This window comes from Thalia democratica, chromosome 8 (genome assembly GCF_965202585.1).
Source record: "Thalia democratica chromosome 8, ktThaDemo2.hap1.1, whole genome shotgun sequence".
Taxonomy (NCBI): domain Eukaryota; kingdom Metazoa; phylum Chordata; class Thaliacea; order Salpida; family Salpidae; genus Thalia; species Thalia democratica.
In genome coordinates, this window is record NC_139172.1 from 45,006,051 (window position 1) to 45,033,561 (window position 27,511).

Sequence of the window (27,511 nt, forward strand, 5' to 3'; positions counted from 1 at the left end):
ACCTTAATACACTAAAATTACAAAATTTAATACAAAGATAACCAATGTTATACTAAAAATTATCTCTTAGCAGTGTCAAAATACGTATAGTAACCAATCTTTTGTTAATTGATATTAAACAAAGCAATAAAAAAGGATACTGGTAATTTTTTTAAAACTATTTACCTAAATGTTTTGAAGTCACTAATGTTTTGTATTAAGTAAAAATTAACACAAAATCAAATAAATCACATTATTAGAGTATATGATTATAATTATTAGTTGCCTGCAGAAGTAATATAGTAACTATCACATATTCTTATATGAATACTTTATTCAGTTTAATCATCATAAAAGATTACACGATTCAGATATAGTTTCTAAAGTTTGTACAAATAAATGACTGTTATAAAACTGATTACATACACGTATTTGATTAGTGACGAAACTTGAGAAACTGAAATAAAAGTTTTAGTTAACTTTTTCTATTGTGGGATTTTTTTTTTAATTTTATCTAAATCCTTACAAACTACAATGATTTTGATTTTTAAAAACTATTACAGCAAACTAACATTTTGGAACAGTTGTATAAAGCTCCAATAGTAGTTTTTTCAAGTATTTAATTTCAATGTAAAATCTCATATATATTACTTAGTTATTACAAATATAACACAAATTAATATTTCAAAATATTATAAAAATCTTAATACTACTTCTTATTTCCTTAACAGCTGTAGTAAAAGTTTTAATAGCATAAGTTTTACAGTACTTATCTTCAAATTTTCATTCATAAAAGTTAAGTTCAGTTATTTGAAAAATCACTTTTTTAAAATTCTTTAAAAATATTTTAAAATAGCTTTTTTAACTATTCAAATGTAAAAATTGTATACTGTACAAGTTAAATTAGTATGAAAAAAAGTTACCCTTTTAGCACAAAATACTTATAAAAAAACTATTCGTAAAATTATTTCAGCGTATTACATTTTCCTTTCTAAAAAGAAGTTGTAACATACAATTCAATAATTCACACGTTTGTTATAACTGTTTTTTATCTAGTTTTAAAAGTTAATTTAAAGTTATATATATTTTTTAGTTCTTATTTTACTAAACAAAATTCAAGTATATACACAAAGTCTGTTACCTTTTGTTTAGTTTTACTTTCTTTAATTTTTCTTTTCGTTTAATTTATTGTTTTATCACTTAAGATTTAAATTTTCAAACGATAAAACGTCTATGTGTAATAGCTCGTAAGAAACTTTATAAGCATGTAGTGTACGACTCTAAAACCGAAAGGTTCTTTTGTACATCAGGTCCTTAGACCAAACTTTTTAAGCGCTTTTTTTATCGTTAAATAAACTATATATACATATTAGCTGATAAAAACAAAATATTTTCTTCAAAATGTTAGAACTTATTATAGTATGTTTATACAAATCAAAAACTTAAATAAATTTTGCCTATGTTTTAGTTTTGTGTTCAAAGTTGTTTAAATTTTGAAAGTTTATAATTTTAAAAGCTTTAAATTTTTATTTACGAGTTAAATTCTGAATAAATAATTAATTTATCTTTATTTGTTTTAGTTAACAAAATGATCATTGATTTTGTCTAATTAAATACTTTGTAAGTTAACAATAAGTATCAAAAAGGTATTTTTAAAACATAATTGTTTAATATACATTTTAGCTGCTTTATTCAGCGGTATAGTGGTATAACATTGTAGTTAATGGGACACGTTTGAAATCCACCCTCGTTCAAAATCCCCCAGATCAAAATCCACCCAGTCAAGTTCGAGAATTGCTTACCGATCGAGATTAAGGGTTAGGGGTAATAGTGATAGTTAAAAGTATATAAAGAATAAATAAAACAATGAAATGAATATATAAAATAAAATAATAAACAAAGAAAAAAAAATTGGATGGATTTTGAACGCAGGTGGATTTTGATAGTATACCGTAGTTAACACATATTAGTAATTTATTCAAAGATCTTTCAACTTAAACTAAAACTTGTTTTATTTTTACCTGATAGTTAATATTTTTAGACCCATCTTTTTTCTAAAAATATAAAATAATTTTTGTGTAAAAAAATAAAAATGTTACTAATAACTACAATTATCAATCATTCGGGTACACACTACTTAATTATGAAAAACAACATTTTATTACAACACTTTATGAAAAAAAATCTATTTATCAAGTACTCACTTTCAGTGAAGTACGTCAGTTTTATAAGTAATCACTCAAGCGGATAACTACTTCACTTTTTCTTTCAGTGTTTTTTTTTGTTTTCTATGATGTTATGACGCGAATCATCAATATAATTTTGTTTTGTTCACTATTGACAAAATCAGTACAAAATTAGTTAGTAAAATTACTTAAGAAGTATTCGCTAGTTATATGGCAGAAAAGTAAACCAATGTTTCTAAATGTTTTTTATGGTTAGAAAAACTTGCTATACTTTCGAAAGAATCGAAGTGACGTAATATTTAAAAGACACAAAAATAAGAGTTTATCTTTTTGTATAAATTGTACATTTGTAAATTTAAATGACGATGGTAGCAATTTATACAGCCTAATGGCAGTATCAATATTTAAAAGTAATTAAAACAAGAGTAGTATAAATCGTATAAGTTTAAACTTTAATAAGCTTAGTAAATGTTTAGATACTTGAAAATTTTTAATAACTTATTTATTAATAAATAAATTTAAGTTTAAATACTCAAATTTTAAAAATCATAATTAGCAACTGATCCTAATATTTTTTCATCTTAATTGCTTTGATACAGAGTATGGTTATCAAAACTTTCAAAGCTCGATAAATTGTATGTTTTCACCATTATACAACAAGTACTAAAGGTATCCATGTTGCCACATTGACTTTTAATATTAAGAAAACTAACCAAAACATTATTAATTAAAGTTATAAGAGTTAGTTGAAAAAAAAATTGATTTTTATCTTTATGTACGGTTGTAGTTAATTACTTCAATCTGTAGTGACCTAGAATAAAAACAAAAATAAAAATAAAAAAGTATTTTACATTTTGTTATAGAATATAAATACGCAAAACTATTTATAATGTTTTCTTGTCAAGACCATGTAAGTTTGTACAGTCTAAAGGCTGCTAAAAGAATTCAAAAAATTGTTAACGTTTTTTTAACCGTAAAACTATATGTATTAAGAATTATTTAATTTTAAGGTATATATAAAACTTTTCAAGTCACTTTAAAACAATCTAGTGATTTTTTAGTTGCAGATACTCTTCAAACTTCAAACTTCAACTGTGAATATGTTTATAAATAACATAGTTAATGAAGAAATAATTAAATGTTTCTGTTGATAAAACTTATAACAAAATTAGAAATTTAAAATTTCAATAAATGGTTTTAACTTAGTGCTAGAAATTCTACTGAAAATGTAGACAACAGACTTACAATGTTTAGCAGTGTAAGTATAATAAATTAAATATGACTTAAGTTATTACTACATTTAATGATATTTTTGATGTTATGTTATTTCTTTTTTCCTTTCCTGCAGAGCTAAAAATTTGAACAGCCAGTAGGCTGTAAAAAAAATATTTTGCCAAATTTTAAAAATTAGTTTTGATATTTTCATGTAAAACCAAAACTCACATGTTTTTTAAATGTATCAGTTTTGTACTTAAAATTGTTTAAACTTTATAAAGTAATTTGTGAATATACAATGAGAATCTATAAAGTATTATGTAAAGTATATGAACTTAACATACATTTTAGCTGCTTTATTTCGCAATATGGAGAGATAATTGTAATAAACTCTAAATATTTACAAGATATTTTCAACAAAAATAAAATTAGTTTAGATTTTTATTGCCAATGATCAATGTTTGCAAGTCTGTTGGTTCTGAAAAATATTTAAGTTTTATATATACAAGTATGTACTTTACTTTTTCACTCTTGAACCAACTAATACTTTTATTAAAAATAACTTAGTATTTGTTGAGTACTCACTTTCAGTTAAGTACGTGCTATGTTCAATGTAAATAATCAAACGGACAACTACTTTAAGTTTTTTGTTTTTTTATATTATTATCTTATGTCTTTAACTTGACTTAATAAGTTATAATCATTTATTATTATTTCTATTATTATTATTATTATTGTTACTATTATTGTTATTATTATTATTATCAGTAACTAAAATGTTACAAAACGTATTAGTAACAAACTAAACAAGTATTTATTAGTCCTTTAGATAGTTTTAATAACACTGGTTTATGCATTAACTTACGAATGTTTTTATAAATCATCGGTTGAAGATGACATATTATTTAAAAGTTGTTTGTTAAAAAATTGAGTGGTAATTCAACAAAAAAAATTGCTATTGTTGAGAAGCTAAAACGCGTAAAACTTGTTTAAACAAACGGAAAACATCTACTAAAAAGGTGTATTGTTAGTTTATGCTAAAGGGTGTATAATGCCAGATAGAAAAGTATATAACAAAATTCGTAGCTACGATTATATTAAATATTTAATTTATAATGTAATTTAATTGTTTATTATATGTTTTTAACCTTGCTTCGATTATAAGTAATTTTAAAAAACTAATAATCAAACAATCTTATATACTTGTACAGTTTAGTTAAGTTGTTTTTTATACCAAAAAACTATTTAATTTAATTCAGAATTTTTTTTCTGAATATTTTAAGTTTGTATTTAGAACATATTAATTAAAAAAATAATAAAATTTGTTGTTTTGTTTACAATTTAAAAAATAATTATGTGTTGTTAGAATATTTTTAGGTTCTTGACTGGTATTATAAACACATTGTGAAACTTTTCAAAAAAAAGTTTTTTTTTCAATAAATGTATATAAACCTAGTATCTAATTAATTCGAGTATCAAAGCTAACAATTTTAAACTTTATTTTAAATATCGAAGTTTAAACGGTCGTTTTGAAAGTTAATTTAACTACTATACAAAAATGTTTTTTTTTTTTAATTTGATATATAAAATTATATTATTTGTAATAAAAATAAATTTATAATTCCTTAAAATTACAAAATTACTTCATATAATAACTATTACGCAACTAAAAGCTAATAAAACACATAAAAAACTCAATTTGAAATTGTATAAAATCCTACTGGAAACTTATCTTATATTTGTTACTTAACGTCTGATAGTTTTTGCTGTAGTACGAAACGTTAAGTTCATGTAAAGTAATAATTAACTTAGAGGTTAATCACACCGACTTTCATCTTAAAATTACGATCATCAATTAACAAGCTTTCGGTAGGCTGAAACCCGGGTTTCGTTTACGCAATTGCACTATTGACTTTAAATAAATATTTATTAGTAATAAAAACATCTTTATATCGTAGTTTTATAAATTTAAAATTAAATTACAATTAATTGATGTTTTTTACCAAAGAAAATTTATTTAAATTCAACAGTACAACTACATGATAGCTATTACATACTCAATGTAAATTAAACAAGATTATAATTTTTAATGCACGTGTATAAAAAAGCATTTGATTTTTTTCATTCATTTTTAACGAAATTTGTTAGAAAAAACTGATACTTACGTTAAGCTTTTTCTTAAAAAAACTTATGATTGTGTTTATTTAGAGCACAAAAAAAACGGCTTTTTTTTGAACACAAACATTAACATGTCACATTAGTACTGAAAACTAATCGATCAATGTTTGTTTCGTTAAGAGTAATTGCTCCTTGATAAGATTGCTAGTTAGAACATCGAAATTATTTTAAGTTAAATGCCTTTTTCTACTTTTGTTATAATGAATATGAGATTTAAATATTTTAGCTTTACGAAAGTAAAGTTTACTTTTAAGCAAAAAGATAAGGTGTTGTACATTCACAAATGAGCGAGTTTTTATAGTTTTAATTATTTTTTATTAAATTTTGTTTAAATCTAGTCGGATAATAATTACTTATGTAAACTCTAGTAAAACACAATAGTTTAATTTTGAAAAGTTTATTTTATTTTGTGTTTATCAATGATTTTACAGACAAAATTTAAAATGTTTTCTATGTATCATGAATTATTTATAACAAAACCTTGCATAGTTTCAATTATAAGCAAAAATAAACCTAACAGCATAGATAAACTAAGCATTTGGTATTTAATCTATCAACCAGTTGTAATTTAATTTTTTATCAACATACTAAGTATCAGCAATTTTTTCTAAGCAGAGTTTACAAAAACAGTAATTTCACTGTTTTCAAATTTGTTATAAGATATAAAAATTTAAAGAGTCTGTTTTGTATTGCAACTTCAAAACCCTCTTTAACATAAAAACAATTAAAGTTGTGAACATAGATTTAATTAATTTTAAATTAATATTAAACTTTTTATTATAAATATCTCAAAGTTCTTAATTTAAATAAAAACAAACATTTTTTGCTAATTATCTTAATGTATCATAAAAAGGTTCTACAATTAAAACATATACAATTTTCAGATAAAGAAGTATACTTAACATGTACAGGAACAAACTTTTACTGCTATTTAGTTCGCTTGTTGTTTATATAGTGGTGGTTTTACTTTTTATATACAAAAGTAGTAAAGACTTGGAAAGAAACAAGCTTTTACCAGTTACAAATACAGAACGTTCTCATGTAAATACAGAAAATTATAACACATCTATTAGAACGGTAACTAAAATTATCAGTTAATATCTTATTAGTATCTATTAATATTAATAATTATCAACAAAATTATCTTTTATTCCAAACTAGATCTTTACACGTACTGTACTCAATAACTATAATTAAAAAAAGTAAATATTGTTATGAACTTTCACATAAATAAGCTCGAAGTTTTTGTTAACCTTTAGACAGTTTTATAAGCGAAAGTTTACTTTATTTGTTAATTTTTTACAATCTAATTTTTTTTCTAACTTAAGTAAGTATTTAAAATCTCTAATATACTATATACTACAATATGAGCCTTTAGATTAACAACCGTACAAAAGTTTTTTGACTTTTTTGTTTTAATAACTAAACATATATACTTATATACATATATACCATTTTTACTGAATTTTGGTATTTTTAAAACTTTCTATTTTTTTTAGACAGTTCCAACAACAGTTAAAAATAACAAGGAAAATAACGTCAAACTAAAAAATTACAAGGTTAGCTTTTAGGTTTTAGTTTTAACACTTTTAGTCGTTTAAAAATATAAAAGTTTTAAATTTAATATTTTTTACTATTTTTAAGTTTTATACCAGATATTTGTATGAATGCTATTTCTTACAAATACCAACATTATGTTAAGTATATTTATTGAATTTTTGTATTTATTAAAACTTTCTATTTTTTTTAGACAGTTCCAACAACAGTTAAAAATAACAAGAAAAATAACGTCAAACTAAAAAATTACAAGGTTAGCTATTAGGTTTTAGTTTTAACACTTTAGTCGTTAAAAATATAAAAGTTTTAAATTTAATATTTTTCACTATTTTCAAGTTTTGTACTAGATATTTGTATGTATGAATGCTATTTCTTACAAATATCAGCATTATTGACAAAAACTTTATGAAGATGTGTTAAAAACTGCATTCTTAATACTATCAGGTTGATTTTTACTTCTTGAATCACTTTGTAGGCAAAAAAAAAAACATTTTTGTGTGAAAATATTTCGGTGTAACTGCTTTCTTTTACTAAATTGTTCCGGAGTTTCAATTATATTAAGATAAAATTCTAAAACTTTTTTCAGACGATATTGTATTGGAACTTGCCATATTGGGCAAAATCCAATATAAACTACAAAATAGATGAATACTGTGGTGGTTGTACGATAACAGATAACAAAACTTTGGTTACATTTTGTTGTACGATCTCTTAAAATAACAGCTTTACTATTAAAGATCAAGATTAGTTTTTTTTGTTCAAAAAAGGCAAATTCTAGTTTTGCAACGTTTTAGTTTTTCGTTGCTTTTAAAAGCGCTAAACTAAGTTTATGAACATATTACTAAAAAATAACTTTTTACTCTGAAAATACACTTACATGTCATGAACATTTTTTATTGTTTTAGAATTTTCACTACTTTTACACGTACTAATAAACTTTATAAACACATTTATAAAAACAAATGTATGTTTTTCATTTTCAGTGAAGAAAACCAAATTTACGTCATGAATATGTGGGAAAGTCCCAAAAGCGAAAGAACAATAAAGTTACCGGAAAACTTTTACAACTTATCGAATACTTACAGGTAGTTAATTATTTCATTGCTGTTGATTTAGTAATTTAGTTAAATTGTTTTTTTCAATAAAACCTGTTTTACCTTATGGTAAAACAAACAAAAATTATTTAAAGCCTATTGTTGTTATTTCCTTTTTAAACAATATTATAAGTTCTAATACTAAAAAGTTTTACAGGGTGTCTACATTTTACCAATAATGATTCAAAAGTCTTTTTTAGTACTGTTTATGAAAAGTATACCAACTTGAGTTTTTTTGTACACTTGATATTATTATTTTCTATTAAGCTTTATAAAGAAAAACTTTGTTGAAGATTAAATATATATTATGACTATTACTTATGATTTATTTTTAGTTTTGGTATCGATTGAAGGTACTTATTTAAGGATAAACTTTAGAGGATAGACAAAAAATGATAATTTCAGGAGAGATTCAGATGTGTACGAGCCATACTACACCACTAATCAAGTTCTCAATATGATAAAAAACAAATACAAAGGATCTCCGGACTACGGGTCTTTTTCTAAGTCTTGTATTATAAAGTTTTTCATTTATAGTTTTAAAATACCTGATAATAGCATGGTATTGTAAATATAATTTTATTTACCTACTATGACGCATAATCTTACAGTTTTATCAAGTTTACTGTTTTTCACAAGTATGTTTAGTTATCTGCGTTAACTTTTGAAAAGCGACGACGAAAAATTTTAAGTTATTAAAAAGAAAATGCAAAATTAATTTGTTTTTAGTTAAGTAGACATTTTGATCTATACATTTTTATTTTTTTTTAAGTTTAAGACATTTATGTTACAAAGTGTATTATATTTGACTGTAACCATCGTTTTATGGTTGTAACTGTTAGTAAAACTTAAACTTTCTTATTTTTAGTAAAAGACAATAAATTAATGATCAATTGATATTCACGTTGTGTGAACTACGTATGTTGTTTTACATTTTTATCTGTCATAAATTAATAATAAAATAATTTAAATATATAAGCATATAAGAATTAATACATATATATTTTTTTTAAATACCGTGTAGACTAAGTTCAAGGTAGTATATCTTTACTCAGTTAGCAATTACATACATTTTGTTGCCTAAACTAAAAGTTACAAAACTAATCGGATAAATTATAAATCTAATATGTATAATAATCACTAATTGTTGCGTATATTAATATACTATAATATTGGAAATGAAATTACCAGCGCTATAATGGTATATTTTTTTATTAGATTATATTAACTTATTATCTGATAAGGAGTTGTGTTTTATTTTGATTTGGAGTATATGTTGTACTGTGTACGACTTAGAAGGTTACTATAAGTAAGGTTTTAAAAATTACTATAGTTTGTTTTTTTATTATAAGTGAGACACAAACTGTTTAGTATTTGTAGTATGTCATAAACTACAATTTTTAGTTAGAATAAAAATTTCAAACTAGTAACATAAATCTTTACCTAAGTCTGTGCAGTCACATTGCTCCAACTTAAATCATATTATGTAAAAAAAACAATTCGAATTACAAACATAAGCTTAACCTGAAATATCAAATGGCTTGAAAATTGACTTGTAGATTTTTTTCTGTTAGACAGAAGAATTTTTAAGTACAAAACTATAAAAAACTATGCAACACTTAATATATTATGTTAATTTTAATTTATTGTATTGTTAACTATATATAATATGACACTAATTTGCATAAGCTCATGACTTTTGTCTTAAGGACATAATGATTTAATAAAGTTCGTTCCCTAAAGTTTTAATCATAAACTCTTATAACTTTAGTAAAAAATTTAAAGAGTGAAAATAATTTTTATATTTATCTACGAAAGTTGTGATTGTAAAAAATAAGTTCTAAATAGATAACTCACTTACTGTGCAGATTTAAAGATTAGAAAGTATAAAGTATAATAGAACACACATTTAATTTTCATCATGTCGTATAAATACTAATAAGAGTATTAAATTTTGTCATAGTTTTTGTCGTAAAGTTTATACAGCCTGATGGCTGTCTTAACACATCAAAAATGCTAGAATACATCTTAGTTACAACTTTTATACTGTCTTTAAACTTGTTTCAAATGTCTTTTACAACCTGTTTATAAAAATTACAATGCTATTTCTATAGTTTTTTAAGTTTACTAGTTTAAAAGTTATAAAATTTTGTATTACACTAACTTAACTTTGTTTTATGAATGGCACTATTATTTTACTGAACATAAACAGAAATCGATAGTTTATTAGTTTAAATATTTATTCATAAAACTTGTCAGACAGCGCAGTAAACATCAAACCAATTAAAGCAGTAAAATAAGTAATAAAGTGTTACAGTTTTAAGATTAGGCTCAAACAAAACGTAACAGGTTTAAAGTAAATCAACATAAACAAAAAGTAAAAGTTTTAGGTTCACTTAGTAGTTTATATAAAGTTATTCACAATTTCATAATGCAAAAGTATAACTTTCTGAAATTTCCTATTTGTTGTTGACATTATCTATTTAAGTTTAAAACAAACTAATTGTAGTTATGCTGCTATACGTCCTTAAACATGTATATGTTTTAGTACATAATAAATACCATACTTCTTAATGCTATGTAAATAAATAAGTTACTAATAAAGTTAATAAGTGCACTAAAACCGTATACAGTATTTATTGTTGTGTATAACTGATAGAAGTGTTAAAGTGATTAATACAATAATAACCACAAAATTCAGTATGTTTTTTAGCATTTGTATAAGTTTTTTAGTATTGTAATGATATTAAAATTTCATTTTCTTATTTTTAAGCGTTTTATTAAATATGGAATTTTTTGTAACAATAAAATCAACGATAAGGTTTCTCAAAACAATTTTACAAATTCCCAAAACAACACTATTATTTTTCAGTGAGTTAATTTCATTCCGACGCGTATATATCAGCGTTTGTCCTTCAAATACGCGTTAGTTGCTTAGTTATTACACATTACGATCAAGTTACGATTAAGTTCAACGTTTTATTCACAAGTTTCGAGAAAACGTCTTCATCGCGGAGTTTATGTTAGTATTTATATAACTTTACGATTGTTAATACTTTTTATAAATTTTATTTTTGTCGTGATTTAATAGTCTCTTTCTTCAGAACTAAGAATTATTATTTAAAATAAAGTAAATTCATTTATTCAAAGTGTGTTTTATTCATAACTTAGGAAATAGTTTTGTAACTTATACTGTTAGCATAATATTTACTACTCGTAAGTATAGCAGTCAGTAAATTACTGGAGACCATGTAATTAAGACATAAACAAAAACCAATATAAAATAACCTATTTGGTTAAAGTATGGCAAAATTGCTAATCTAGTTGTTGAAAAAAAGCTGTGTAGACATATGTTGATTATCTATAAATATCAACTTTTACTTATTTGCTGCATTATATAAATAATTGTAACTAATTAAGTAATTTGTTAAGCACGGAAACGTTTTGTACGGGTTGAGTATTTTATTAATTTAGATTTATAACTGTTAAGATTTTTTTTTTAATTTTTAGTTTTTTATTTGTACTATCAATGTTACCCTTAATTTATACCTTCGGGCGGTAACTTATTATTTTTTTTTATTAATTAGTTTTTATTTTTTATTTTTTTCTTTTTTTACTACCACTGTTACCGCTAACCCTTATACATTGTCAATAACTTTTTGTTTTTAATTAATTAATCTTTTAGTTATTGTTTATATATATGTATATATATACTTTTTTCTGTTTTTTTTTACATTCAAGCAAAGTTGTAAATCGTGAAAAATTGACACTTAGTACAAAAAGTCTTTGTGCAGCTATGGCCCCTTGTGCAAATTTTTCTTTGTGCAAAAGTATCTTCGTACAAAATTGACCGCTCGTGCAGTTTTGTCTTTGTGCAATTTAGTCTCCTCGTGGAATTTTGACTCTTCACCCTCTCATTAAATGCATAAGACAGTTTCGTAGTAACTGCTTTCATGCAATGATTTATCTTGCTTGTTAAATTTATATAAATATATATTTTTGATGGTTTACATTGCTCATTTTTGATACAAAAAACTCGTAAAGATTTTTTATCTAGTTTCATATTTTAGTATAAACGTTGCCAAACTATTAGTATAATAAGCTGTTATTTATATAAATTTTGAGACATAGCAATGTATCAAAAGTTTGTAACTACTTAAAGCAAATTTCAGCAGTATGGTGAAACTAAGTTAAAGTTAATGCAAGCTTGTTTTTCATTGTATATAATATATACTTCAAAGTTATTAATAATTAGGAATAATTTAAAACTTTTAACTAGTACAGCCTGTTAGCTGGTATATATTGTAAGCATAGTTTTTTATTTGCTTAAAATTTTATTATGTTACCTTAAAACGCTAAATACTTTACGAAACTTAATGAAATTTAAGTAAACTTTAATTTAATTACTCAGTCTTAGTAAGTTAACCTTTTTTATATAATTTTTTTCTTTTGTCCTAATGATCCTGTTCGCATGGGACCTCCTCAAAACAGTCTGTTTGGATCGAAAAATGGTTACATGGCGCCCCCCAGTGTACGACCCGTGATGAATCAGCCGCCACCGCTTCGTCAGAGCGCGAGTCAAGAAGAAGAAGTTGAGAAGCTAAGAGAAGATATGAAAATGTTGTAACGACATTCGTTGCTTCAAATAACAGTTAATTTATATGTTAAATATTTTTTATAAGTTTTTATTTAGTTATCATTTGTTTCCATATATTTATTTAAATGGAATAGTTGTAGAGATTTTGAAGTCTATTGAAATTATAAAATAGTTTATTTCAGTATAAGATTTGTGGGGTGCACGACTATTCAAATTCGGACAATTCAAATTCCGACAATTCAAATTCTTAAAAAAAAATTGAAAGGGCCACAACTAAAAAAGTATTGTATATTTGTCAAATATAAAAAATACACATGTAAGTCCTATTAATATCTTCAAGCAATTTTTTTCTTTTTGCAAAACTTTGAATACTTTTTGGTATATGGTTTAAATAAAGTAAAAAACATATTTATTTTTAGTAGTTTTAAAATATCTTAAAAAGTATTTAAGATTTTGCAAAAAATAAAAAGTGGCTTGTAGATATTAATAAGGTCTACATAAGCGTTTTTTATTTTTCTCAAATTTCAATTATTTTTTGAGATATAGTCTTCTAATTATTTTTTTAAGAATTTGAGTTGTCGGAATTTGAATTGTCCGAATTTGAATTGTCATGTAACCAGATTTGTGCACTGATTTCAATTGCTTACTTGCTTACATTCAGTAAATTGCTGCTTTTAATTAGTTTAAATAAATGTTAATACTACGATTTCTGTATTTTAATAAAAACTGAGTTGTTTAGTTTTATTAGTATCACTTGTGTCTATAAAACTATGTATAGGTTAATGTATCAAAACATTTATAGTTTACAAAATAAGAATGATATTGTGTTGCTTAAAACAGTCCTACTACACAGCTTAAAATAACAATGGTTTATTTATAAATTAACTTGTATGGTATTAACTAACCTAAAATAAGTTTTTAATTAGTGCGAAAGCTGGGTATTTATTGAAAATCACACTTACTTTAGTCCGTCAACTACTGTAACGATTGAATATGTACTTTATTGTAAACATCAAAGTTTAGATTAAAACGTATGTCGGATGTTTTTAGTCAAAATAGCATTTAAGAAGAAGATTTTTTATAAGTTTTTATTTAGTTATCATTTGTTTCCATATATATATATATATATATTTATTTATTTAAATGGAATAGTTGTAGAGATTTTGAAGTCTATCGAAATTATAAAATAGTTTATTTCAATATAAGATTTGTTCACTGATTTCAATTGCTTACTTGCTTACATTTAGTAAATTGCTGCTTTTAATGCGTTTAAATAAATGTTGATACTACAACTACTGTATTTTAATTAGAACTGAGTTGTTTAGTTTTATTAGTTTAACTTGTGTCTATAAAACTATGTATAGGTTAATGTATCGAAACTTTTATAGTTTACAATATGAGAATGATATTGTGCCGTTCAAAACAGTCCTACTTAAAATAACAATGGTATTAACTTAAAATAAGTTTTTAATTAGAGTTAGTATTATTAGAGTTTAATTAGTTATTTTTATTGAAAATCACACTTACTTTAGTCCGTCAACTACTGTAACGATTGAATATGTACTTTATTGTAAACATCAAAGTTTAGATTAAAACGTATGTCGGATGGTTTTAGTCAAAAAAGCATTTAAGAAGAACATTTTAACAAGTATCATTCTAATAAAATACTGAAGTAAAGTTTTTAAATTTCAACAAACAGCTTCGTTGAGACTACTGTTGTGTAAAAAACTGATTACTTATAATAGATGTGTTTTTATAACTTTTTTTGTACATGTTATTAAACGACAAAAAAATAATCGCTCAAAATCTTTAGTCGTAGGACCTGGTGAACAAAAAACTTTTCGGTTATTGAGTCGCACATCATGAACTACTTTAACATATTTTAAAGCACAAGATTTAACTTAATTTTTAAACGAAAAACATCATTAGTATGTGTATCTTGAATAACCCTATAAAATTTTATTACGCTCAATCTCTTTGTGAAAAGTTGAAACTAAAATAACTTTGGTTTTTGTTACTGAAAAATATTTGGTATTGGTTTATAAAACATAGTTCTAAAATTTTAATTTCAAGTAAATTGTTTTCATTCAAATGTCGGACGTGTTATTCAAAGTTATTTTAGCTCAAACTTAAACAAATTCAAAAGAAGGTTTATAAATGTTCAATTCAGAAAACTGAAACTCTGTTATGATTTAAGTTCGAAAACACTTTAGTTGTACTTTTAATATTTAGCATTATTTATGTAGTTTTAACAATTAAGACTTCAATTTGATTTATTTAGTTAAAATAAAGTTGTTAAGTTTTAACTTTTTAACACTGTGAAAAGTAAAGCTATCCAGCTATAACACTTTTGTGTTGTTGATTGTTCTTTCCGCAAACTTAGAATAATCGACGCTCTTTAAACAAATATATTTTACTTATACCTAACTTAAGTTATTGCTTTTCAAAGTTTTTTTTTTCCAATAAGGTTAAATGTCTTTACCTGAACCTTTGTTTTTTAACAACCCTTAATTCAAATTATGAATCATAAAAAGTGTTCACATGAAAAGTTTAAAACCCAATTAATAAGATTAAAGTGAACGACTATTATAAACTATTATTATAATGAAAAACTACAACCATAGGTGCAGAAGAACGATTGAAGTTAATTGAAAGTAACTTGTGAGTTTTTTTTTAAGTGTTTCATTTTTTAGGAAACTTAGATTAAATACTTTAACTTCTTTCAGAATTCGAAATATAAAACAAACGATAGCTTAGTTCTAGTTGTAGTTAGTAAAAAAAACTTTTATAAAATAAAAACTATATATAACGTTCATTTAGATGTAGAATATAAAGTTTTTTTTTTTTAAGATTTGTTTGTTAATGAAATCTTTATTTGAAATTGGTAATTGTGTAGTATTTTTCATTCTTGAAAATTTGTATGTATAAATTTAAAACAACATTATTATTTTTTTTTAAACTTGTCAAGTCATTTAAAAATTTATTTTGGTAAATAGTCTTTTAATTGAACCTGTATTTATTCTGAACTTAAATTCAATTTTTTAGGCGAAACATATTTTTATTTGGCGAAGGTTACATTTGTTGAATTCCTTACTTCAAGCAACTTGTAAGCACATTTTAAGCACTTTTAAGTGAGAAACCAATTTATTTGTATCTTTTCATGTTGACCGTTGTTTACGTTATTGAAAAAGTAAGACTCGAAGATTAATCAACCATTCAAATCTCTATTGTTTTTATTTATTTCAGAAAGCCATTGTTATCAAGACACAAAAAACAGGCAGCTAAGTCAGGACAGAAATGGATAGTAATGAGAAGCGAACGGTAACTAACAGCAAAACAACAAAGGAACGAGCAGTAAGGGACAGTAAAACCGGACAGGAGCGAACAGGGACAGAGAACAGTCTCGAAACAACCTCAGTCTTGCCAACCTGCAAAGACCGAAAAGTGTTAACAGTTTTCATGGCCCTCATCAGACCAGTCAGTCCGGACAAAACTACGCAGCCGGTCAATATGGCCCGCAAAATGCTGGTACGTTTTACCAGTTTACACAGCAAGGAACCACTCAGAACTATTTTATGGCTCCACCACAAAATGACCTTTATGGACAAAGTGGTCCAGTTTATATGGCATACCCACAGATTCCAATTGACATGGTCTCTCAAAAACATACTTTCAATGTATAAGGCCTTTTTTCATAACTGCTTTATTCCAAGTAAGGTTTCATAATTGAAATTTCAGCGATTTTTCTTAAGCTTAAATTTAGCTTAGGTAAAAAGTTCAATGTAAGTTAAAAAAAAACACTTCATCAAGTTTATAGATAAGTATAGAGTTTTTATCTTATGTGTACACTGACAAACTTATCTACATGATTTGACTGTATTTCTATGTGTAGTCAAACAACTTGATAATATAAACTTTTAGCACTTGTGAATACTATTGTTTACTTAATTGAACACTTCAAAACATTATTATATTCAAGTTATTTGAATAAGTACTTGTGTAAAAGCTTAACTTTACAAACTTTACTAACAACCCAGATGTATTTTTAAAACTAGGATCCAGTATATCACTAATAATAAAATTATAATTGCATTTTACTTTTAACTATTGTTATAAATTTTTTGCACTCAGTGTCATATCTCCTATGAGGCTCCAACTACACAGGATCGGGAAACTAAAGCCAGCGAGAATATGCGAATTACTTTTTATCTAAAAAACACTTGTCAAAAACTGTTTTTCAAACTTATGAGGCTTCAATTGTAATAGCTTGGAATTATCAAAACTTAACTTTTATTATCTAATGAACTTCACCACACGACAAACTACAGCGTCGGAGACAACCCGCGACCGGTTTGTGTTTATTAGGACTCATCAGGCAGGCATGGTCGCAAGAAACCGCTGTTGAGATCTTACCAAGCGGGGTTAAGTATAAAGTACTGAGCGACCGTTTGTGAAGGTGAGAAAATTGTTGCACGTTAAACCTCTAAACTGCTTAATTGACCTTTTTACCCGCTTAGTTATTGCACATTTGAACTTTTTCTTTAATTAATTATAAAAGAATTATTTATATATTATAAATAACTGCGTCGCGCGGTAGACTTATTTTTTTATACTATTGCCTGCCTGCGACATCTTTCTACTATAATTGGCCGTTTACGTAAAAAAACAGCCATCCTATGTTCTATAAAATCAAATTCTAATAAACTCCTACCTAATGTTACTATTTACCTAATATTTAAGACTTCTCTCTTTTTTCTCAGGGTTTACTGCATGAGCATTTAATCAACCAAATGTCAGTGCAGGTAGGCAAATGTTTTATAGAGATGGTGCTATTTAGCTTCACTCAATCAAGGGTATGGTATTAATAAAAAGTTATATTCATATATATATACTTAAAAATAGTTGGTTAATTTAAAACAGTTACACTTCATTAAAAATTTATAGTCTATTTTATTAAAAAATTCACGGGAGAAATCATTAAAAAAAATAAAATCTCATCTGTTTAGATGTAAAAGTAATGCTTGTTTGAAGCATCTCGCATTATTGCGTTCTACTTTTAAGCATAAGAGGCTTGAATGCATTTTAAGTATAACTAAACAACTAAAGTTTGTTAATAGTAAATGGTCAAGTTTATTGTTGAAAATGCTCTAAAAATCAATTTTCTAAAAATAATTTATCTACTAATATGAATGAAATGACGCTTGAGTGCGTTTCAAGCTTAACGCTTCATTGCGTTCTTCTTGGTATGCTCGGCCGCCTTCTTGTCGAACTGTTTCTTGTCTTTTACGAAAAGCTCTCCGATTTCTGGCACCAATGCGTGAGTACCATCCGGGTTGGCGATGCGATCGAACAATGCTACTAAAACTGTTGAAAAATACTCAAGTTTTATGATTTATTTCTAACTTCAGATGTAAGTAATTAAAAGATAACTTAGTTTTAAATTTTAAATAACTTAACTTAAGGTCAAAAAATTAATAATAATTTTTACATAAAAAAAGCTTTTGTAATCGTAGTTTTTTAAACACTTTTTTAAGTATTTGAGTTTTCGGAAATCAAATCGACTGAATTTTAATGATCGTTCACCGAGCTTATTTAATGGAAACCAGCTGATTGCCAAGTACAAATTGTACAGATCATTTCGTAAAAAGTAAAGATATTTTGTATCCGATTTTATTTATCTGATTTTTAATTTCTGTACAACCTAAAGGGAATAGCTATGTTCATCTACAAATTAAAACAAATATTTTTTTCTATCTTGTTGTATGTACCAAAAACAGTCGTTAGTTACTAAAAGCTACTACTATTTACAGAACTACTGTTACATTGCAACACATTTTCAATATTGATTTTTATCGTTTTCTAACTATAACTTCAAAATGCTACTGTATTCGTTCTTTAAATCTTAATAAACTGTGTTTTGTGTTTAAACTTGAAACTACAAAATTTATGAGCAGTAATTTAATATTTATCACACATAAAATCATAAAAACTACTTTAGTATTCCTCTAACTCATAAGCAATAATTAACTTTCATAAATGCTTTGAAAATTTAAGACTTTTCAACTTTATTACAAGGTTAGATTAACTAATTTTAATACTGTTTTAACAGATTCTTTAGGTAACAATAATAAAATACGTTTTAATACAAAGGTATTTTTTGTGAGTTTGTTCTTTGTTAAACTTTTTCTGCAGTATTTAATTGCTCTACTATTAAATTTTTGAACTTTAAATTAGAATTATAGTAGTTATAGTATAGTCAAGGCACACTAGAACAAGAACCAGTAAGGTCAAAAAACTTTATAGGTTATAGAACAATTTAAGATACTGAACAATTCAACCTAAAAGAATTTGGTAAAGTTTTATCTTAAAAAACTGCCGATCGCTGGACTCGATCTCGCTACCTCAGGTTCACTGAGCGGGTAGACAATCACTGCACTACACAACCACCTGTAAGATGACCTTAATGTTGGTATATAAAGTTAACAAAGTACTTTAGCTTTCATTTTTACAAACAAAAACATATCAATCACTAGAGGAGAAATATTATATTTTATTCTTTTAAGACTTTATTATGCAAACTATACTTCGCTAAAAGGCGTCGTAAGCGCTTAAACAAATATAGAAATTTTAACGTAAAAGAAATAATTAAATTAATAGACTTTATAAAAAATTTGTCTTCTTCTAAGTAGACTGTAGTTATTTAAATTTATGCAAATTTTTATGCAACAAAATTGAATGATAATGAACGAGTAAAACATTTTTTTGGAATTTTTTTCTTTTTCTTTTTAAACTTGCCAATAATTAAAAATAAGCATTTCCATCGTTCTTTGCGGAAAAATTCATGCTAAAAAACACCAAAAAAATTATTAAAACGATGAAAAATAAGCAAAATGGAGCTTTAAAACTTCAAAGCTGTGAATTTGAACTGTTTGGTTTTTCTAATACCTTTCAAACTTGTATGTTTTTGCACTTGAAAGACGATGAGCATATGTTTGACCAACTTTGAAGTCTTCTACTTGCCATAATTTGGAAAAATGTCACATTTCAACACAAATGTCAACTTCTGCTAGAAGCTTCTTGTATCAACAGTGGGGAATTTCCCAGTTTCGTGAATTTTGTTTCTTTTCAGAGATTTTCAACGTAAATTTTGAACAAGAGATTTCAAACGAACAATGTTTATTAAGCGTTGACTAAGTAATCGACGGTTTTCAAAATGAGAGCTACTATAAAAGAAATGTTAAGCATATTAATTCTCAATATGAGCTACTATATTTTTTAGAAGTAATTATAAATTAAACATGGACAACTCGAGCAATTCATCTGAAGGAAATGAGAGCATATATCGGCTATAAATTAACTTTGATCCTTTAAAGCAGAAAAGTAAAAGATGACTAGTGCGTGCTAACTGATGCAACGATTCGAGAGGTACATAACAAGACACGTGACCTGAGCAAACTCATTCGTAAAGCCAACAAGTGTTTGTCGAGCCCGCAGTTTAAACTGGAAAACAAAAGCAGCTCTCGGTTGCTGTCGAAAGCTAGTTTGCGTCTTTCTACTGTGCTTAAAATTGCTGAAGCTTGGAGTAAGATGTTACAAGAGAGAGTATGAAAGTCATACATACGTAACTAAAGATACTAGTGTCCTTCAAATTAATTGACAGCAAATTTGTGCTTAGATATAAGACATTAGAAAACACTGTATATAATATACATTAACAATCGTGTAGACTTAAACCTTGGTTTAATGGCACTACCAAAGTTGTTATTTAAAACAACTCAAATATAACCTCAAATTAGAACGGTAGTTAGTTGTTGTAACGTTATTGATTTAGTTTATCAAAAGTACAGAGCTTATACCTACCATTACTTATTTATTTTAACACACACATTGTTAGATAAGTTATACAATGATTAAATTTAAAAGAGACATTTAAACTCATATAGGCTCTAAATGGGATCTTTATTTGAATTGTAGAGTTTAAAATTTATAGTTAAGTACACATATTAATATAAACCAGCGCAACAACATGATAATTAATGATTAAATATTATTAAGATTTGATTGTAATTTAAAAATTAGGTTCTTTTATACGCAGCAGTATAATATTTAAGAGCTAATTGCCATATATGTTTATATCTGTTAGTTCAACTAACATACACCTTATCCATTACTTATTATGTACATACAATTAGTCTTATTTGAAACATAATTAATAATTTACAATCCAAAAGATAACATCCATATACAACTAAAGTGTAAGTAAATATTACTAAGTTTATACTCTATGAGACTACAGGGTGATGACGTAATAATTGTAAGTAGGTGAAAGCAAAAAATATTACAAAATTACCTGAAAAATTGTGGACAAAAACGGTATTTTGTAAGTGTCTAATTTAAAAGATGTCCAAACTTTATTTATACAATTTAAAACTTAAATACTTACTTATGTAAATGGAAAATTTTAACTTAGTTTCTGTGTAAGTGGCATAAACCTTCCACATACAGTGTTCCTTAGATATACTACTTACAAAAGTATATGGTTCTGTACCGTTAAGAATGCAATATACCAATATTAATAACATATTTTGCACAACCATTGTTTTTCTCTATCAAGCCTAACACAATAGAACGATATTAGTAAATCAAATTACAGTAAGTGAAGTGTTCTATATAGAATAATAAATTGATTGTCTACTGCAAAACTGTACCATTTGGAGTACTACATCAATGTTATATACTATAAAACATAAAACTTTACTGTAATTCAGTTGTTTTTAATATCAAACATACATGTGGATACTCACAAGTATATAAGAGGTAAATAACATACTAAAAGAACGTGCGTAACTACTCGTACATCAAACAAAAAACTAATTAGGTGCCGACCAGCATAAGGACGCGGCCTAAAGGACGGCTTTCGTTATTTGTGCAAAAGTCCCGGGAGCAAGAATTCCTCCGATAGGAGGAATTCGCAGCGGAAGGGACTTATGCACAAATAACGAAAGCTGTCCGCCACCACTTTAACTTAAAACCGAACTACTTCTTAGAGCTCAGTACCACACTTTTATCTGGTTTGGCGGTCAGGCTTACTAACTGAGTTCCAAGCGTAGTTAGGTTTTTAAGAAAAAATGGTTGGGAGAAAAGTGAAAAATTTTTCGCCGGCGGAGCCGGCGAAATGCCTTAAAAAAAATTATTTTTATTATCAATCTCAAAAATTTTCCGCCATATTTTCACTTTGGGGAAATCCCCATTTGTGAAACTTTGTGTTGGGGCCTTAATAGTTTAGTGCGTACCTTATGCATTTGCGTATTTCTTAGATCGCGTACCTTACAGAAATTAAATATCACGTTAACACATTGTAACTAAACCATACTAACTCATTGAATAACAAATCATTTTTTGTTCATTTTTTTTCTTAACTACTTGCATCTTATGTATTTATAAGGTCCGGCTGCAGTTATAACGTCGCTTCTGATTGGCTAATATATTACAATTTTTATTGATTTTAAGATTGAAGTAATAAAGCTTGTTTTTCATTTTCATTAATTTGGTAATTGTTTTTAATATTGTGCTGTATTATCACTTCACCTCATAATGTTATAAATGAAAACATATACAAAGCCTTACAACTGTAGCCGACCCACTCAGATATGGCTTAAATTACCTTATCTAATTACTAACATATATAAATTTAAACAACCACTGTCTAAAACTATATTGTTTGACCAATAAAATACAGTACCACTTGAGTTACTACACAATGTTAAAAAATATTCAAAAGGAATATTAGTGATTTTATGTTTTAAACAGTTTTTGACAGAGTTTACTTAAATAAAATAGTTAACATGCTTGTATACTTCATAAAAAACAAACTTTTATTAATTATTAAAATACTCTTTGTTTAGAGTCTTTACTGTGACACTATCTACTAGTATGAATGATGAAACTACTAAAAAACACTTGGAAATAATGCTGCACAATACATAGTATCAAGTTTGAGATAAAATAAACACCTATGTTAGTTTATAATGTCACAATAGAAATTCCAGACAAAGACTATTTTGAAGTATTATTAATATTCCGGAAAATTAAGTCTAACATGTCTATACAACATTGTCTTTTTATAAACATCATATATAGTCAGACAGCAGTCTGGTTTTAGTCAGCTAGTTACAGTTTATTTATCACAATTCTGTCAACTATAATAACCACTTAATGATTATATTTAAACATTGAACTTTATTACCACTTTTAATTATAATCACTACAACTAACTGAAACAAACCAGACTTTTATCTAGCATAGTTATAAACATACAAAAACACAACTAACATCAGTCAGTTGATCATGCTGTCTAAATGTTGTTTGTGTTCTTATATGTTTATATGTAATGAAATATGTCACTTATACAGAAACATTTTACACTATTGCTTTAATTGATTAGTGGATAAAAACATAATAATAAAACATTTACTTAAAAAATTAATAACAACATGAATACCAAGGCTGCCAGTCTTTAATTCAAAAATTGTACTCTTGTAAAATTCAGCTTAATTTAAATATAATTAGAAACTAAGCAGCAAAAGCTGTTAATGCATTATGTACTTTACATTTACTTGATATCAATTGAGTTTGAGCACTAAATTATATTAATAATTTTCTATGTATACAAAAATTAAGTAAGTAATTTTTAAGTATTTGAAATTGAGTGTTACTGAAACATTTAGTGCTTGGCAACCTTGAAAAATAATCTTGTATGACATTTATCTAGCTTAACTAAATAAAAAACTAACCTCAATAAGAGCTGCAGTAGTCCAAGAACTGACTTGGTTCACCAAAATGGTTAGCAGTATTGAGGATTGATTAGGAACTATAAAGATGATTGATCTAGCATCTAAATAAAGATGCCCATTTTGTTTCTGCTCAACATAAGACTTTTTAGTGGGTTTATGAATATAGATTGAATCAAACAAATGACATTTTTTCAAAATACAGGTAAACACTTTTCTTTAAAGTTGTGAACAAAAAGATAAAATACACATGATTTTCATAATAAACTAGAAAACTGTTGATTAAAGACAATTTTTCAACAAACAGGTAAACACTTTTCTTTAAAGTTGTGAACAAAAAGATAAAAATACACATGATTTTCATAATAAACTAGAAGATTTTGATTTAAGACAGTTTTTCAACATACAGGTAAACACTTTTTTGTGGAGTTGTGACCAAAAATATAAAAATACACATGATTTTCATAATAAACTAGAAGTGTTTTGATTTAAGACAGTTTTTCAACATACAGGTAAACACTTTTCTGTGGAGTTGTGAACAAAAAGATAAAAACACACATGATTTTCATAATAAACTAGAAGTCTTTTGATTTAAGACAGTTTTTCAACATACAGGTAAACACTTTTCTGTGGAGTTGTGAACAAAAAAAATACATGATTATCACAATAAAGTAGAAGACTGTTGACTCAAATCACTTTGACAACATACAGGTAATGACTTTTCTTTGAAGTAATATCATGTGATAAAATTGTGAGCAAAAAGAAAATTCATGATTATCACAATAAAGTAGAAGACTGTTGATTTAAATCACTTTGACAGCATACAGGTAATGACTTTTCTTTGAAGTTGTGAAGAAAAAGATAATTAATACCCTTGATTATCATAATGAAGTAAAAGACTCTTGATTTAAATAACTTTGACAAAAAGCAGATGATGTAGATTTGTTTTGTTTTCTTTTTTATTCAAGCATAAACAGTTCAAGTTTTAAATTTTATTGATTTTTTTCATACTATGTCATTGGTTTTGAATTGTATGTGCTTGTACTTTAAGTACCTTTTATTACTTGAAGAAACATATAAAAGGTAAACTCTAAAAATACATATGTAAAGAAAGTTAAAGTAAAAATTTGATGACCTACCACTTCCAAGAAAACTGTTCTAAAATGAATTGCAATTTTTTAGAAATTTCTGCAAACAGATTTTTTGTATAATTACGTAATAAATAAAAACTTTGTGCAAAAAATACACTTGGTGACATTCACGAGGCCTCTCTTCTCTCGCTTTGACAGTTTTAAGCTAATTTTCAACTTTTAGCTCTAACTTTTTCAAAGCTTGTTTTTTTCAAAAATAAATTTTACCATCATGTCGAGCACCGAATTCTGCTTCAAAAAACACCAAACACTTTATAAAAACGATGAAAAATAAGCATAACAGAGCTTTAAAACTTCAAATCTTTAAATGTACACTATTTTGTAGTTTTAAATACCTTTCAAACTTGTATCTATTTGCATGATCTGAGTTTTAAACAATTAGCAGGCATTAGTACTCCAAATATGTTCAAAACAAATATCTCTGCTACATTTTAAATTTAAGCTTTAAATTTTTGTATTAGCTAAAGGTTTACATTTGTAACTGTTCATTAACTGCTTTGAAATCTGTATAAGTGAATATAAATATTTCAATTCAAACTTTGATTTAATATAATAATCATAAACTTGAGATTAATAGTTTAGTTTGTGTAACTTACTGTACAAACTTATTGATTTGTTTATTTATTAGCAAAATAATGCTTCACTATAATTTCAATGAGATAATTAGTAATAAACACCTTAATAAACATTTACAAAGACATTCAGGCTTAGTTTAACTTTACACACTATGTTTAAAACATAACAAAAAACTAATGAATCTATTAAGGAACGTTAAATACATTAAAAAAAGCTGTTAAAGAACAAGTTATATTGATATATTCTACAAACAAAAGTAGCTTTTATCTAAAAACCATACCAAATGGAGTCATGATAATTATAATTGGTTTTATATAACCTAGTTCGACACTTACATTTCATACTTCAAAGTTAATATTAATGCAGTTGAGTAACAAATTTTTGTTTTAAACATTGATTTATTAAACCATAAGTTTTTCAATACTTTCATTTTGTTTTACTTATGTATGTTTTATCTTTTTTTATACCTAGCATTTTTCCTATGACTTTTTTTGTTTTGTTTTTAACAAGTGAAGATCATATATATCTTAATATAGTTTAATAACATTGTTTTGTTTATAATAAACTGTGAAAACAAAATATAATGGTTTACATAAAGCTACTTGAGATGAAAACAAAATTAACTTAAAGCAAATTACAATATCATTAAAAATATGCAAATTTTTAACCAACAAAATCGTATGATAATGAAAAAGTATATTTTTTTTAGGATTTGTTTGTCTTTTTTTTTAAACTTGCCAATACTTAAAAATAAACATTTCCATCGTTTCCGGCGAGAAATTTCATGCTAAAAAACCACAAAAAAATTATCAAAACGATGAAAAGTAAGCAAAATGGATCTTTAAAACAAAAAATCATTAAATGTACACTATTTTGTAGCTTTTAATATGTGCTGGAAGTAAAAGGGTAGAAAAACATACTTTCAATGTATAAGGCCTTTTTTCATAACTGCTTTATTCCAAGTAAGGTTTCAAATTTGAAATTTCAGCGATTTTTCTTAAGCTTAAATTTAGCTTAGGTAAAAAGTTCAATGTAAGTTAAAAAAAAACACTTCATCAAGTTTATAGATAAGTATAGAGTTTTTATCTTATGTGTACACTGACAAACTTATCTACATGATTATATGTATAATAACCACTAGTCGTCGCGTAAATTAATATACTATAATAATGGAAGTGAAATTACCAGTGCTATAATGGTATTTTTTTTATTAGATTATATTAACTGTATCTGATAAGGAGTGCGCAGTATATATTGTACTTTGTACGACTTAGAAGGTTACTATAAGTAAGGTTTAAAAAATTGCTATAGTTTGTTTTTTATTATAAGTTGTTATCATTGTACTCTACTGAAGAGAAAAGATCAAAATATATTTAGTCTCTTTGAAAGTGTGTGTCTTGTATAACTTATTGTAATATACTGGTCACTTATGTTCCAATATTATAAGTGAGACAAAAAGTGTTTAGTATTTGTAGTGTGTCATAAACTACAATTTTTACTTAGAATAAAAATTTCAAACTAGTAACATAAATCTTTACCTTAGTCTGTGCAGTCACATTGCTGCAGCTTAAATCATATTATGTAAAAAAAACAATTCGAATTACCAACATAAGCTTAACCTGAAATATCAAATGGCTTGAAAGTTGACTTGTAGATTTTTTTCTGTTAGACAGAAAATTTTTAAGTACAAAACTATAAAAAACTATGCAACACTTAATATATTATGTTAATTTTAATTTATTGTATTGTTAACTAAATATATTATGACACTACTTTGCATAAGCTCATGACTTTTGTCTTAAGGACATAATGATTTAATAAAGTTCGTTCCAAAAAAACTTAATCGTAAACTCTTACAACTTTAGTAAAAAATCAAAAAGTGGAAATATTTTTTATATTTATCTACGAAAGTTGTCATTGTAAAATAAATAAGTTCTAAATAGATAACTCACTTACTGTGCACACTTAAAGATTAGAAAGTATAAAGTATAATAGAACACACATTTAATTTTCATCATGTCGTATAAATACTAATAATAGTATTAAATTTTGTCATAGTTTCTGTCGTTAAGTTTGTACAGCCTGATGGCTGCCTGAATACATCAAAAATACTAGAATACATCTTAGTTACAACTTTTATACTGTCTTTAAACTTGTTGCAAATGTTTTTTACAAGCTGTTTATAAAA